The sequence below is a fragment of the Arachis duranensis genome, chromosome 1 (genome assembly GCF_000817695.3).
Source record: "Arachis duranensis cultivar V14167 chromosome 1, aradu.V14167.gnm2.J7QH, whole genome shotgun sequence".
NCBI classification, from domain to species: Eukaryota; Viridiplantae; Streptophyta; class Magnoliopsida; order Fabales; family Fabaceae; genus Arachis; species Arachis duranensis.
This window is the reverse complement of record NC_029772.3, coordinates 7,546,479-7,561,229: the sequence shown is the minus strand read 5'-3', so window position 1 is coordinate 7,561,229 and position 14,751 is coordinate 7,546,479. Positions and strand designations below refer to the sequence as shown.

Below are 14,751 nucleotides of genomic sequence, written 5' to 3'. Positions count from 1 at the left end.
TTTTTCTATTTTTATTTGTCTTCTACTATTTTTTTTTTTTGGTTCACCAAAAGATCGAATTCTAAATATTTTGGACATAAAACTTTGATTTCATATCATGATTTTACTTTTTTTAAAAGTTTAAATTGATTGGATGAGGTAATATAAATAGCTATATCTTTAATATATATAAAACAAACTTAATGACAATGTAGAATGAAAAAATTCATTATATTTTAAATCATATATAAGTTAATTTTCTTTTATTTTATTTTTTTAGTTTTATTATTTACTAAATATTTTTTATCTTTTCATAATAATAATATAATAATGTTTGTTACATATAATATTCATTATATATATATACATATTAAATCACTTAATATTTTTTTTATAAAATTAATAGTGAGATAATATTAATTCATTTTTAAATCTGTTAAAGAATACTAAGATATTTGAATATTAGTTAGATCGATCTTAATTGATATTCTTGTTAATAATAAAATATTAGATATTTATTATTTAATTATCTTTTAATTTATTTATCACTTATAAATAAGTGGTACCTTATGAATTCTATACAGAGCATCTGACTATCAAATTTAATATTCTTGAGTCATTATTATAAATTTAAAAAATTAAAATATAAATATTTGAGGAGCATGTAATTATCAAATTTAAATCCTTTATAAATTTTTTATTTTTGTTCTCTGTTTTCAGTTTTATTATTTTCTAACTTTTTTTATTTTATTCATAACAGTAATATAATGTATAATAAGAGTTTTATTTATATACAATATTCATAATTTTGTATATATATGTCACAACTTCATCCTATTTAATTTTTTTATAAAATTAATAATGGAATAAGATTGAATAAATTATTTTAAAACAATGATGAAAATGCAAATACAACAAAAAAAATTAAAGATAACATTAATACTGTCCCTTAATCACAAATATTTGGAATAAAAATAACATTATGAAAGAATTCATCCAAGAGTATCATTTTCTTATGTCACAAGGCAGAATAAGATAATTTCACTAGATATGAGTGTTGATAAATCTACTAAATTTAGTAACGGATGTAAAAAATTTTGATAATAGAGACATACTAAATTTATATAATATAACAACAATTTTTATAATAAAAATATTATGTATTTATATAAAATTAGTTTAACAATTATTTAAAATTTTTTTTTAATATAATTAAAAATTGAATTTTATTGATATTCATAGTTAAAAAAGTTTTTTCAATTAATATAGTAATTGTTATGGAAAAACTAAAATTAATTTTCAAATAAAATAAATAATATTTTTTGAGTCAATTTAAAAAAAAATTAATTTCATTTAAATTTAAGAATTGATCATTCTCACGAACATCTAATATAAAATTTTTATATTAACTAAAATTTAATAATTTAATAAAGACAATATTATTTTTATGTACTATTTAAAAAAATTTAAATTGTAATAAAAACACTTGTTCTAACAATACTATACTTAAAATCGTCCCTGCAGCTAAACCTACCATTCATTTATATTTGGCGATAATTGAATACTTTTCTTTTCCGGTGACTACTAATAATTTCTAATATAAATAAAACTTAATAATTAGTTATAATAAAAATTAAATCTTTTTTAATTTAAAGAGTTTTCTCATTTTTTTTTATTTTTTATTTTTTATTTTTCTTATTCTTTCACTCATTCTCACTCTATCTATAACTTATAATTTATATTTTATATTACTAATTTAACAAATAAAAATATGTCACGAAATATTCTTTCATCATAATTAAAATATTATTTTTTCTCCAAAATTAACAATTTCTCTATCTCTCTCTCATTTTTTCTTATATTTATCTCTCACTTTTCTCTTATTCTTTATTTCCCTATATCTTTTGTTCTACAAAAAATAAAATTAATAAAATAATATAATTCAAATAAATTCATAAAATTATAAAAAATACATTAAATTTATAGCTAAATATAATTAAAAATGATTTTGTAATATTATTCACATAAAATATATTATTATTATTATTATTATATTCTGCATACTTTTTTAGTTTTTCATTTAGTTTTAAATTTTTATCGTTTATTTTTTAATTTATATTTTTACTTGTCTTCCTTCAAATATTTATTACATATAATTTGAAGAGAATATTAATATTGTGATTAATAACTAGAACCAAGATTCAATTGTTTCAAAAAATAATTGATATTAAGTTAATTTTATAACTATCAATATAAATTATTTTATATATATATATAGAGAGAGAGATTATTATTTTTAAATAACAAGCATGATAATTAATTATTTTTATTTGTGTAACAGACTTAACACCTAATCAAATATAAAAATATACATATTAAATTTTTTCAAATTTTAGATAATAAATACTAAAATTAATTATTATGAAAAACTAAACTCTTTTATATGAAAATAATAACTAAAAAGCTTGTTATTTGATTTTTTTAATTTATGGAGACCTGATCTTTTTAGCTGACGAAGACTTTTATCCCTTATGACCTTTTTATAAGAGTAGTTTAATTCTATGAATTTTATTCTATAATATATAATGTCAGGACACAGCCGATGTAGTTTTAAAAATTTTATATTCTCGTATAATGTTATCACGGTAAAGATACTAGTTATATACAAAATTTAAATTTAATAATAAAACAATAATGTTATATCACATTTTGTAGTTTGAATTAAATTGTATCAAATTAATTTTCAGTTTTGAGAAGCGTGTAGAAAATCGATCAAATTCATGCATTTCGTCAAAAATAGAATCTAATCTAATATAAATTTTTACCATTTTAATCGATTTTTAATTTGAATTTATTGAATGAATAGTTTTTTTTAAAGATTGATTTGTATTGAAATTAAACACCTGTATATGATAGTGATAGATAAGGATAGTAACACCGTTCGAACTTGCAGGTACTCACCCGATTCCTAGCCGCCCAGGGCGGATAATTACTTGCTCCGCACCGTGGCAGATTTTTAACGAGATAGATTTTTGGATGGGGTGGGGTGGGACCGAGTTTAGGTAATACTCGCCTTACCCGTTTCGGTATATATATATAATATATATAATTTTAATATATAATATGTGTAATATATGTAAAATAATTAGTAAAATAATTACTAATATTGTATTATATTTAAAATTTTTCTTTAACTTATGTTATGTACGTGATGATGGTTATATAAATTTTAAAATTTAATTTTATTTATTGAATTTTAATAATTATAGAGACGGGTGTGGGTGGATAAGAGTGGAACAAATACTTGTGAGACGGGTTATGATTCAACTTTTTATTATTATTTGCGAGTAGGAATTAGAACGAATTTTATGCAAATTATTGTAGGGTAGAGTGGACGGGGTCGGATAGAGCAAAAATCCATCATTACCCGTCCTGATATCACCCCTAATGATAGAAGCTTTTACAGAAAATTATGTTTTGTTATTATTGGAAAAATGAAAAATGAGAGTGGTGATGAGAAATAATTTGGCATAATAATATTTGGGGTTAACATTCTTTATTAATTATTTGATGAAAAGATTGTTTTTCAAGTTTTTCGTTAAATGTTTGGGGAAGAAAAACGACATTATCCTAAAATAATAGAAATTATGAATAATCCAACAAAACATGTGACAAGAATAATATGACAAGTCATCACCATTAATTTTATTCTAAATTAAAGTCGAGAATCCAAATCAAATTCTTATATGAAAAAGTGGAAATTTACCTTTAGTTATTTTTATATAAAATTAGTATTTAAAAACTGTTAAATAATTTAATAAATTTGACTAAGTTATTATCTAACAATTTTTAGCTTTTAACTTTTCGTAAAAATAACTGCATGTGAATTTTTATAACATAAAAATTGTTACATAATCAATATTTTTTTCAGCATTTATCTTACATTCAAGACAGCATTACTTATTTTTCCAATTTTCACTAAACTTATCATTCTCCTAGCATTTTCCTTTCTATATATATAATAGCAAATATGCACCCAACCAATATCATAACATACCTCACCTTTAGAAGAGTGTCTTAATCCAAATAGTTCTAACTTCCCAAGACATGAAATCTTCTTTTACCTCCATGATGCTCTCTCACCCAATTTTTTACTTCTTTTTCATGCTGTTTGGCATCATACTCCTCTACATCAAAATCCTCAAACCCAACGATTCAACCAAGAAACAAGAGAAGCATAGGTTTCCACCAGGTCCCAAACCATGGCCTATAGTTGGTAACATCCCTGAAATGCTCGCAAACAAACCCACATTCAGATGGATACAGAACATCATGAATGATCTCAACACTGAAATCGCATGCATTCGTCTAGGCAACATCCATGTCATCCCAGTGACAAGTCCTTCCATTGCACGCGAGATTTTAATGAAGCAGGATGCGATCTTCGCATCACGGCCATTGAATTGGTCAAGTGAGCATGTCTCATTAGGGTACTTAACCATAGGTCCATCACCTTTTGGACAACAATGAAAGAAAATGAAAAGAGTAATCACCAATGAATTGGCGTCTCCGCTTCGACTTCAATGGCTACATGACAAAAGGGCGGAAGAAGCCGACAACCTTGTTCAGTACATGTACAATCAGTGCAATAATGGCGGTGCCCTAGTTGATATAAGGCTTGCAGGAAAACACTATGGGGGAAACTTGATTAGGAGGTTGCTCTTCAATAAGAGGTACTTTGGTAATGGTAGAGAAGATGGAGGACCAGGTGCTGAGGAAGTGGAACATGTTGAAGCATTGTTGAATGTGTTAAATTACCTTTTTGCATTTTCTATTTCTGATTATGTTCCATTAATGAGGGAGTTTGATTTGGATGGTCAAAAAGAAGCAATGAAGAAGGCTATTAATACCCTAAGGAAGTACCATGATCCCATCATTGAAGAAAGGATTCGTCAATGGAAGAATGGGATAAGAACACATCAAGAGGATTGGCTTGATGTTCTTATCTCTCTCAAAGATGCTAACAACAATCCATTCTTGACTCTGGACGAAATCAAAGCTCAAATTATGGTAACGTTATTTTTCTCTCATTGGTTCTCTATCATACCTCAAAGCTTTCAAGTTTCAACTTTCAACTATCATTTTTTTCCCCTTACAATAACTCTAAATCTAATAGAGTAGGCAAGATTTGAACTTCTACTATTAATTATTTAAGTAGAGGAATGAGCTTATGTTTCGACCAATATTTATTACACATGCTCCACGAATTTTAAAAATAAAGGGTAAAATACTTTTCAAACATTACAATAATACTTTTAAAATTTTTTTCTTACAATATATTGATTTTTAGACGAATTTATTCTTAACGAGTTCTAATCGTACCCGTGACTCTAAATCTAATTTATTCGTGGTAAATAGAATATGTGCACAACTACAGGTTAAAAAATATTAAATGAAAACAATTCCAAAAAAAAATATCCTAAATCCAATTTGGTTAATAGATACGAATTTCTTGTGATATCATTTTTCCAAAATTTAAACGGATAGAAAGAGACAATACAAATAATTATATTTTTAATTGATTATGTTATATCTTATATGTACATTAAAATTAGCTATTAAAATTAGTTTTTAGTATAAAATACAGGTTGGAATATAAATATATATGTATTTATATATAAATATATTAGTAGCTAATTTTAGTGGTTAATTTTAGTGTATAAATAGCATTTTTGATCTTTAATATACTCCTTAAGTAAAACATCTTAAACTTTTAAATTTTAAACCTTAAATTTGAATAATTGATATAAAATACAATAAAAAATAAGATTTATTTAATTGATAAAGAATATAACATCACTCTTAACTTAATAAGGAATATTTAAGGATGAAATAAAAAGTTTGGTTAATATATAAGAAATACTAAGTTCAAACTTCAGTTATATAGTCTATATATAATAAACAAGAAAAAATTTATATTAATTAATTTATTTCATAAATTCTTGTGAACATTAATATAAAAAAATATTTATAAAGTGACTAATTATTTTATTTGGAAATGTATAAGTAGACAATGAAAATATTAAACAATATAAGCAATGGATATGTCGGATGATCAATTTACTAGGTGTATGGATGGTTATTTTAATGTTAATATTTATGAGGTAATTTGGGGGTGGAGTGCTTTTTTACTTTATTGGACCAATTTTAGGACACGTTATTCATGTTGTTCAAAAAAGTCATTCATTACTTAGCAATAGCATAACCTATTTTATTTTCATTAGTAATAATAATAATAATTATGAATATGAATATTTATATTTGTAGGAGATTATGATGGCAACAATAGATAATCCATACAACAACATTGAATGGGTGCTGGCTGAAATGTTAAATCAACCAAAGCTACTTCAGAAGGCTACCGAGGAATTAGACGATGTTGTAGGAAAAGAAAGACTAGTGCAAGAATCAAATATTCCAAAACTCAATTATATAAAGGCATGTATAAGAGAAGGTTTTCGACTTCATCCAATCGTTGACTTCAACATTCCTCATGTCTCCATGGAAGACACTATACTTTCTAATTACTTCATTCCAAAGGGTAGTCATATTCTCATTAGGAGACAGGGTATTGGCCAAAACCCAAAAGTTTGGAAAGACCCATTAAAATTCAAACCTGAAAGACATTTGAAGAATGATGGGTCTAACTTAACTTTAATTGACCCTAATTTAGAGACTTTCACATTTGGCACCGGAAAACGTAGTTGTCCTGGGATTACAATTGGTTCTACGATGACTATTATGTTATTTGCAAGGTTGGTGCATGGATTTACTTGGACTACACCACCCAATGAACATATCATTGATCTTTGTGAATGTGTAGGTGATACTTCAAAAGCTAAGCCACTTGTAGCATTGGGAAAACCAAGGTTAGCGGCAGAGGTTTATCACAAATTAGATCAAAAGAAAAATATCTGATTAGGATGTCATCTCTACTAGCTACTTAAAGTGATGTTAATCTAGAAAAAAAGAAGTCAATTAATAAAACTAGTAAGAGTACTTATGTTGTCTCTAATTCATAACTGCTATGAATAATCAATTCCAGTGTTCAGTTTTCATTTCTTTGTTCTCTCTGTTTGCTAAAGCTCTTTAGGAAAATACAATAAGCTCAATTGATATGAACAACACAATACATTATTAAATAATAAAAGTCATGAAACAAGTACATAAATTTAATCGAGATATCTCTCTACTCATTCATTATTATTCATATACATAATAATGCATGCGACTCGATTAAACATATTATTAGAACGATATAAAAATATGATATCATTTTACTCGATCTCTTATTATATATTTGTAAATTAATTTGACGAATAATAAGTTTTTTGCTTTTATCATATTGTGATGGTATCAAAACTCAGCAAGAGAAAGAGAGAGATTTAAAAGACTTCTTTTATAGAATGTAAATGAGAAGAATGATTTTGTTAACTTATTATTACATTCACTCTTAATCTTATATAACAGCTCTTACAGTAACTTTTAATAGACCTGAGATTAATACTATTTATCCCTGACAGATATGTTATTGAGTGACTCACACTTCATCATAATTAGTTTGTATTGCTCTACCTAAATTAAAGATGACACACAAATAATTTAATGATGCAAAGTGCTAAAATCATTCAAAGATATTTCTTTTAATTGATTTGATGATAAACTTCCGGTGGTAGTCTTGGCTTTCCCAGTGCAACTAGTGGCTTAACTTTTGTGGTATCATTTTCAAGTTCAGAGAGATTAATGCTTAGTTCATTGGGAGGTGCAATCCAAGTGAATCCATGAACCAACCTTGCAAAGAGCATAACAGTTACTGTAGTTCCAAGTGTGATTGCAGGACAACTTCGTCTTCCAGTGCCGAATGTGAACAACTCTAGATTTGACTCAGTCAAAGTCAAATCATATCCATCTTTCTTCAAATGTCTTTCGGGTTTGAACTTCAATGGTTCATTCCAAACTCTTGGGTTTTGGCCAATACCTAGCTTCCTAATAAGAATATGGCTACCCTTTGGGATGAAGTAATTGGCAACAGTTGTGTCTTTCATTGAAACATGAAGAATATTAAAGTCATTAATTGGGTGAAGACGAAAACCTTCTCTCAAACATGCCTTCACATAGTTGAGCTTTGGAATATCTGATTCTTGTACTAACCTCTTCTTTCCTACCACTTTATCTAATTCTTCAATAGCCTTTTGAAGTATCTCTGGTTGATTAATTATTTCAGAAAGTACCCATTCAACATTATTATATAGATTGTCCATTGTTCCAACTGCAATTTCCTGCAAAATAAAGACACATATTCATATTCATCTTATCAAGCAAATAATAATAATAATAATAATAATAATATGAAAAAGTGAATGAGTAAAAATGTTACCAGGATTTGACTTTTGATTTCCTGGAGAGTCAAAAATGGATTGTTGTTAGCATCTTTCAATGAGATAAGAACATGAAGCCAATCCTCTTGATGTGTCCTGGTCCCATTCCTCCATTGACAAATCCTTTCTTCAATGATGGGATCATGGTACTTCCTAAGGGTATTAGTAGCTTTCTTCAATATTTTCTTATGACCTTCAAAATCAAAGATGCATAAATATTCCTTACCACCATGAACTGTGCTTCAACATACTCCAATTCCTCAGCACCAGGACCCCCATCTTCTCTACCATTACCAAAGTACCTCTTATTGAAGAGCAACCTCCTAATCAAGTTTCCACCATAGTGTTGCCCTACATGCCTCAAATCCACTAGCGAACAAGGTTATCGGCTTCTTGCACCCTTTTTTCATGCAGCCATTGATGCCTTTGAGGCGAAATCAATTCCTCAACTATGACTCTCTTCGTTTTCTTCCATTGTTCTCCAAAGGGTGTTAGAGTTGTGGCCAGGTATCCCGATGAGACAAAGTTACTTGACCAACTCAATGGTCTTGATGCGAAGATTGCATCTTGTTTCATTAAAATTTCGCGTGCAATGGAAGGACTTGTCACTGGGATAACATGGACATTGCCTAGACGGATGCATGCGATTTCGGTGTTGAGATCATTCATGATGTTTTGTATCCATCTAAGAGTGGGTTTGTTTGCAAGCATTTGAGGGAGGTTACCAACTAACTATAGGCCATGGTTTGGGACCTGGTGGGAGCCTAGGCTTCTTTGATTTCTTTCTTGAGTCATTGAGTTTAAGGAGTTTGATGAAGAGAAGTATAATAATGCAAAATAGCATGAGCAAGAAGGTAGGACCAAATTCCATGGGTGCATTTGAAGTATAATTTGGCTGGGTTGAATTGGGTGCTTATATATATATACACTACACATTTAGGTAGTACGAAGTACGGACATTTTGTTAAGTTGTAGTGTTGGCGTGTTAGATATATTTTAAATACGACATTTATTTTACACGTATGTTTATTGTGTTTAATTGTGACTTAATAAAAAATAATTTTTTTTACACACGTTTAGTTACATTTAAATACCACCATGTATCAGTGTATCCAACATTATTTTTAATATGTATTTTTAAAATAAATTTAAAAATAATATATATTATTATTTATTAAAATAAAAAATATTTTAAATATTTTATATAATTAAAATAAAATATTTAAAATAATTAAAAAACTTTAGTTTATGTTTTAATATCAATAAAATATCAAAATATCATTACGATTTATTTAAAAAATATTTTATATTATATATATATATGTCTCTCTATCTTATAAAATTTTAAAATTCGTGTATTAATATATCTCATATCGTGTTGTATCTCGTATTTATGTCATTATCCCTACATCATAGAATAAGTTAAATAAGACGTATTAATTTGTCGTGAAGTTACCTTTTTTTTTTAGTTTAAATTAATAAAAAAATTATATGAATAATATCTTTATAATACATTTCTTCATGCAAGAGTCTACTTTAGATCCATGTAAATATTTTGCATAGGCTTAATTTTATTTATGTTATTATTTTTTTAAAGGATAACATCGACCGAATCGATTTTATATACAAGTTTTGATACCTATTATGAAATAATTTTTTTCGAAACTTAAATGGATAAGAAGATACAAATAAATAATTATATATCTAACCTAATTAAATTAAAAGAGTTAGCGTGTTACTATTGAATTACTTTATATTTGTGTAATTTTAAAAAAATCAACTATTAAATTTATAGAAATTTTTTTATTAGTTCAAAATCATTTGTTATATCTTATTAATTATTATATTCTTAGAAATCAATAAAAACAAGGGTTTTTTTTATCAATTATATGGTTATATTGATATTTGATTTGATAAAATTCGATATAGATGATGTTCGAATTCGTTATATTGTTGCATTTGGCATTGGCTTATAAAATTTCTTTGTTACCAAATATATGGATGTATTTATGTTATTCAACATTAATTAGTATAGTGATTTGGTAAAATTCAGTATACAAAATGGAAATAAATAAAACTTCAAGTCAATATTATATAAGAATATTTGAAAAAGAAAGTAAAAATATTATAAAATTATCAAAATTTATTATTTATTATTATAATTAATTATTAATATTTAAAAATATAAATTAAAAAATATTATTAAATTAATAACTAAAACTAATAAATTCTAATTATCTTCTGACATCTCTCTTTGAAAAATCTAATTTCTATCTATACAAGAACTTTTTAATGTGAAAAACATGTGTCCCCTAAAGCTAAAAGCCATTAGTATGGTGTGGCGCTAGTTATTAGTGTGTGGCAAATAGCAGTAGGTAGGCACTCCCTACGTCAAAATGACAGATATCAATTGAACTTCTAATTAATATTAAAATGTATACTCAAATGCAATTCATTTTAATTTATCATAACCTGTTAAGCAAGAAAAAGTGCCTTTGAAAATTGTAAATATATTTGGACATTATTCTATGAAACCAGAAAAATTTCTAGAAACAGGAATGCTATTGGAAAAATGTTCCTTTATTGGAAACACAGTATAAAGAGTAGGGATCATCTCATCATAACGAAGATGGTATGAAAAGTGAATTTCTTTTTCATAATGGAGAAAAAATTAAAAAGATAAGGACATTATGTGTAATATATACTTCTTTCAAAAATTTAATTACAATTTTTATTTTTATTCAATTTTATTTTTTACCAAAAAATTTAAAAAATCAGATAAATTTAATAGTACCTAAACAAATTGAGTAATCAATTAGAGTAGTATATATTAATTAATATTTTCTTATTTTATAATAGTAGAAGAATAATCTTTTTATGAACTACTAAAATAATATTCAAAATTTTATAACATAGACAAAAATAATTTTAAAAAATAAAAATAATAAATAAATTTTTAAAAGATTCAAAAATTTGATAAAATTAAACAAAAATATATTTTTTTTATGTGCTAAACAATTTTCGTATCTAGCAAATAAATTCTGTAGTTGATATATATTTTATAATATTTAAATAATAATTTAAAAAGTACATACAAAATAATATCGAAATAAAATTCGATTTATAGGAATATTGTATTTATTTGGGAAGCAACAACATAGTTTTTTGGAAGTGTGGGAAACAAAATAAAATGAGCAAGCTATTAAACTAAGGATAAATAACTGAGATTTAATAGTTAGTAGATGAATATTTATGAAATTAGTTGGTAATATCTCTATGTATATAATTTAGCTTTTGTATCAAACAATGATAAAGTATATAATATCAATTTCTCTGTCTATTTTCTTTTCTTAGATTTAACATAATATCAGAGTCATAGTATATTTTTTGAAGATGATAGGATATTATTTTTTATGTGAAAAACCACCTTGTGAATGTTTTTTTCATTAAACCCATATTTATTCCATCAAAGCAGTAGTTGCTCCCCTTTCACAAAAATCACCTTCATCATCGAGCTTCACCAAGCAACCTCCGTCGTAGGATGACCCCTCCTTTCTTTTTTCCTTCTTCATCTGACCGAACAAAAACCACGAAGTCATATCTCTCTCCTACTTCTCTGTTCACCACCAGTAATTTCATTGCCGTTGTGGCTACCTTCTCTCCCTTTTTTCTTCTCCTCGTAATCTCTCTCTAACTCGTCTCCATCTGCCACCAGACGTTCCTCCACGCGCCGGTCAAAGTTCAGCTACATCCATCATCTCTATCACCTTTCCAGATTCAATCTTCAGTAGTTTGTTTAGCCTCCTTGAGTTCCCCGTGTCGTCACCGCGCCATACGCGTCCTTCTCTACGTCATCGCGCCACACGCCTCTTTCTCTGCGTCATCACGTTTCTTGTATGCGTCTTTTTCTGCGTTACTGTGCCACATGCGTCTTCTTCTTTGTTGAGTTAAGAAATTAACTAAATTAATTGATTATGACAAACATTATTTTATTGGAAAAAGTAAATAATTAGTGTTGATTATTAATAATTATATGTTGCTAATTATTTATAAACTGTTGCAGGCCAAAAACAAAATAAAGGAGCAGCCCAATTGGATGAAAAAAAACAAGGCTGAAAGAGTACTAATCAACAACAGCCCAACTCAAAGTAAGCTGAATCTATTCTAATGGGTCACAAAAATATTAGAAGCCCAAAGGTGATGAATAGAAATCAAATGGGTTGCATGAATGAAATGAACCAACCCAAGCCCGACTTGACTTCAGCAAGGCAATCCCTCCAATTTGCTTTCACATCACAAGCAACGTTCACTTTTGTATGTTGGTTAGAAAATCAGAAGAGAGAGAGAGAGAGAGAGAGAGAGCTTCTTCTCTAAACTATTCACCAAAGAAGCAAGAAAGAGAAGGTTAATCAAATGGTAGAAGTCAAATCACCAACATCAATCTGTATCAAGAAGAGGTCAGAAGTTAAAGGTGATTTTATTTTCATCTACATGCATCTCATTTTCTTCTCCTCTTCCCAACTCTCTGCTAGTCCGAAAATGGAATTCATGAAAAAGTTGATTTCTGTTCAACTCTGTTGTGTATCTACAGTTGAAAATGAGTCTTGGAGACCAAGTTATTTTTCAATGGCTCAGATCTGGTTTACCATTGAAAAACTTATTGTGGTTGCTGTATTGAGGCTTTCGGTGAAAAGGATGGTCAGAACCAAAGTTCCTAATTTGAAGAATAATGGAAGAAAGTGAAATGTGGAGTTGGTGAAGCATAGAGCTCAAGAAGTTGACCTAGGAAGAAGAACCCAGCAACATGCAAGGAGATAAAAGAAGATTTGTTGTTCATTCAGAAGCTAAGGAGAGATAACAAGAGTTTTGTGAGTTGTGTTCTGAGAAGAGTTCCCTGAAAAAGTTCCTCTACTTGGACAGTGCTTTCTTTCAAAGAAGCATTCTGCCAAAATGAAGAACTGAATCAGAGATATACAAATCTAGTTTATCACATAGTAAAGAGGCTGTTGATGAGTCAATCTCCTTCATGTTTTACAGATTATAATTTACTTTTCAATATTTATCTTTCTGTAATTTCTTGTGTGAAAAGGCATATTGAGATAGAGAGCTCAAGTAAAAGCTATGAGTGGAAAGAGGCTGAGTGAAACACTTGAGAGAAAAGCCTAGAGTTATTTTCAGATTTCTTTAGGTATGTCTGTGTCTTGTATCTTGTACCTGTGAGGTACCTCTTTCTTAGTTGGATTAGCACTAAAAGTGAAGAGATAGGTATTAGCATAGCCAATGTCAAGTTAGGTTAGAACTTGAGTGTGAAAGGATTGTGTCAATCCTGTGGAATTGGTGTATCTAATACTTATAACTATAGTGGAAATTCCTCCATTGTTGTGGAGGAGACTAGACGTAGGTTGCATAGCACATCGCAGCCGAACCAAGATACATGCTGGTGTTAGCTTCTTTCTTCTTTGCTATGTTCTGTTTTCTGATATTCATGAGACAAAAATAAATTGTCTCATAAATTTCTTGCTGCTGAATTCAAACAGAATTAGAATTGAAAGTTTACTTTAAGGGTCATTTCAGTAACTTTAAAAAAAAAGGCATAGATTCAACCCCCTTCTCTAAGCCTACTACAACCTTCATTCTTCCTCTACGTTTTGAGTCACCGCACCACACGCGTCCTTCTTTGCATTTTGAAATGCCATCTCCTTTTTAGTTTGTCACTCTTCTAGCAGTTCTATATGCATTTTTCTTCCAGCAATTCTATCTGCGCCTCAATAGTTTCGTCTTTCTTATTTCCATCAATTTCTTTCAGTTTCTGTTCTCTTATTATGTTATTTTTTAATAAGTTTCAAACTCAAATTAACATTTAAATTTGAGGGGCATATTAAAGTAATGATAAGTAGTTTAGCGTTAGTAGTTAGTAGATGAATATTTATAAAATTAGTTGGTACTCTCTCTCTCCCCCCGAATATAAAGACTAAGTACTGGGCTCTAGTAGAAACTCAAACTGATCTGATATCGATTCACAGTTTCTCTTTGAGTTAAAAAACCATAAACACTCTCTCCAACAATATATTCGAACAACCAAAGTACTTGTTGATGGTTTCAGTGGCTAAGAGAAGGGGGGTTGAATCTTAGCCCCCTTTTTGCTTGCTGACACTTGCTGAACTTAGAGGAGACTTTTCTGTTTTTATCTCGTCCCTAGCCACGAGACTTTTTCATTTTGTCTCGTCATTTGGCACGAGACATTTTTTATTTTAGCTCCTGTGCAGTAGAAACAGAAATGGAGTAGGAGAGAGAAAATATTACACCCAGCCTACATCCAGTCTCCATCACAAAC

At 28.0% G+C, this 14,751-nt stretch overlaps 2 pseudogenes; one reads left to right on the top strand and one right to left on the bottom strand.

Annotated features, from left to right (window-relative positions):
* Positions 1–4,143: 4,143 nt before the first annotated feature.
* On the top strand, positions 4,144–6,957 carry LOC107474881 (isoleucine N-monooxygenase 2-like; annotated as a pseudogene).
* Positions 6,958–7,682: 725 nt separating this feature from the next.
* On the bottom strand, positions 7,683–9,288 carry LOC107474871 (isoleucine N-monooxygenase 2-like; annotated as a pseudogene).
* Positions 9,289–14,751: the final 5,463 nt, after the last annotated feature.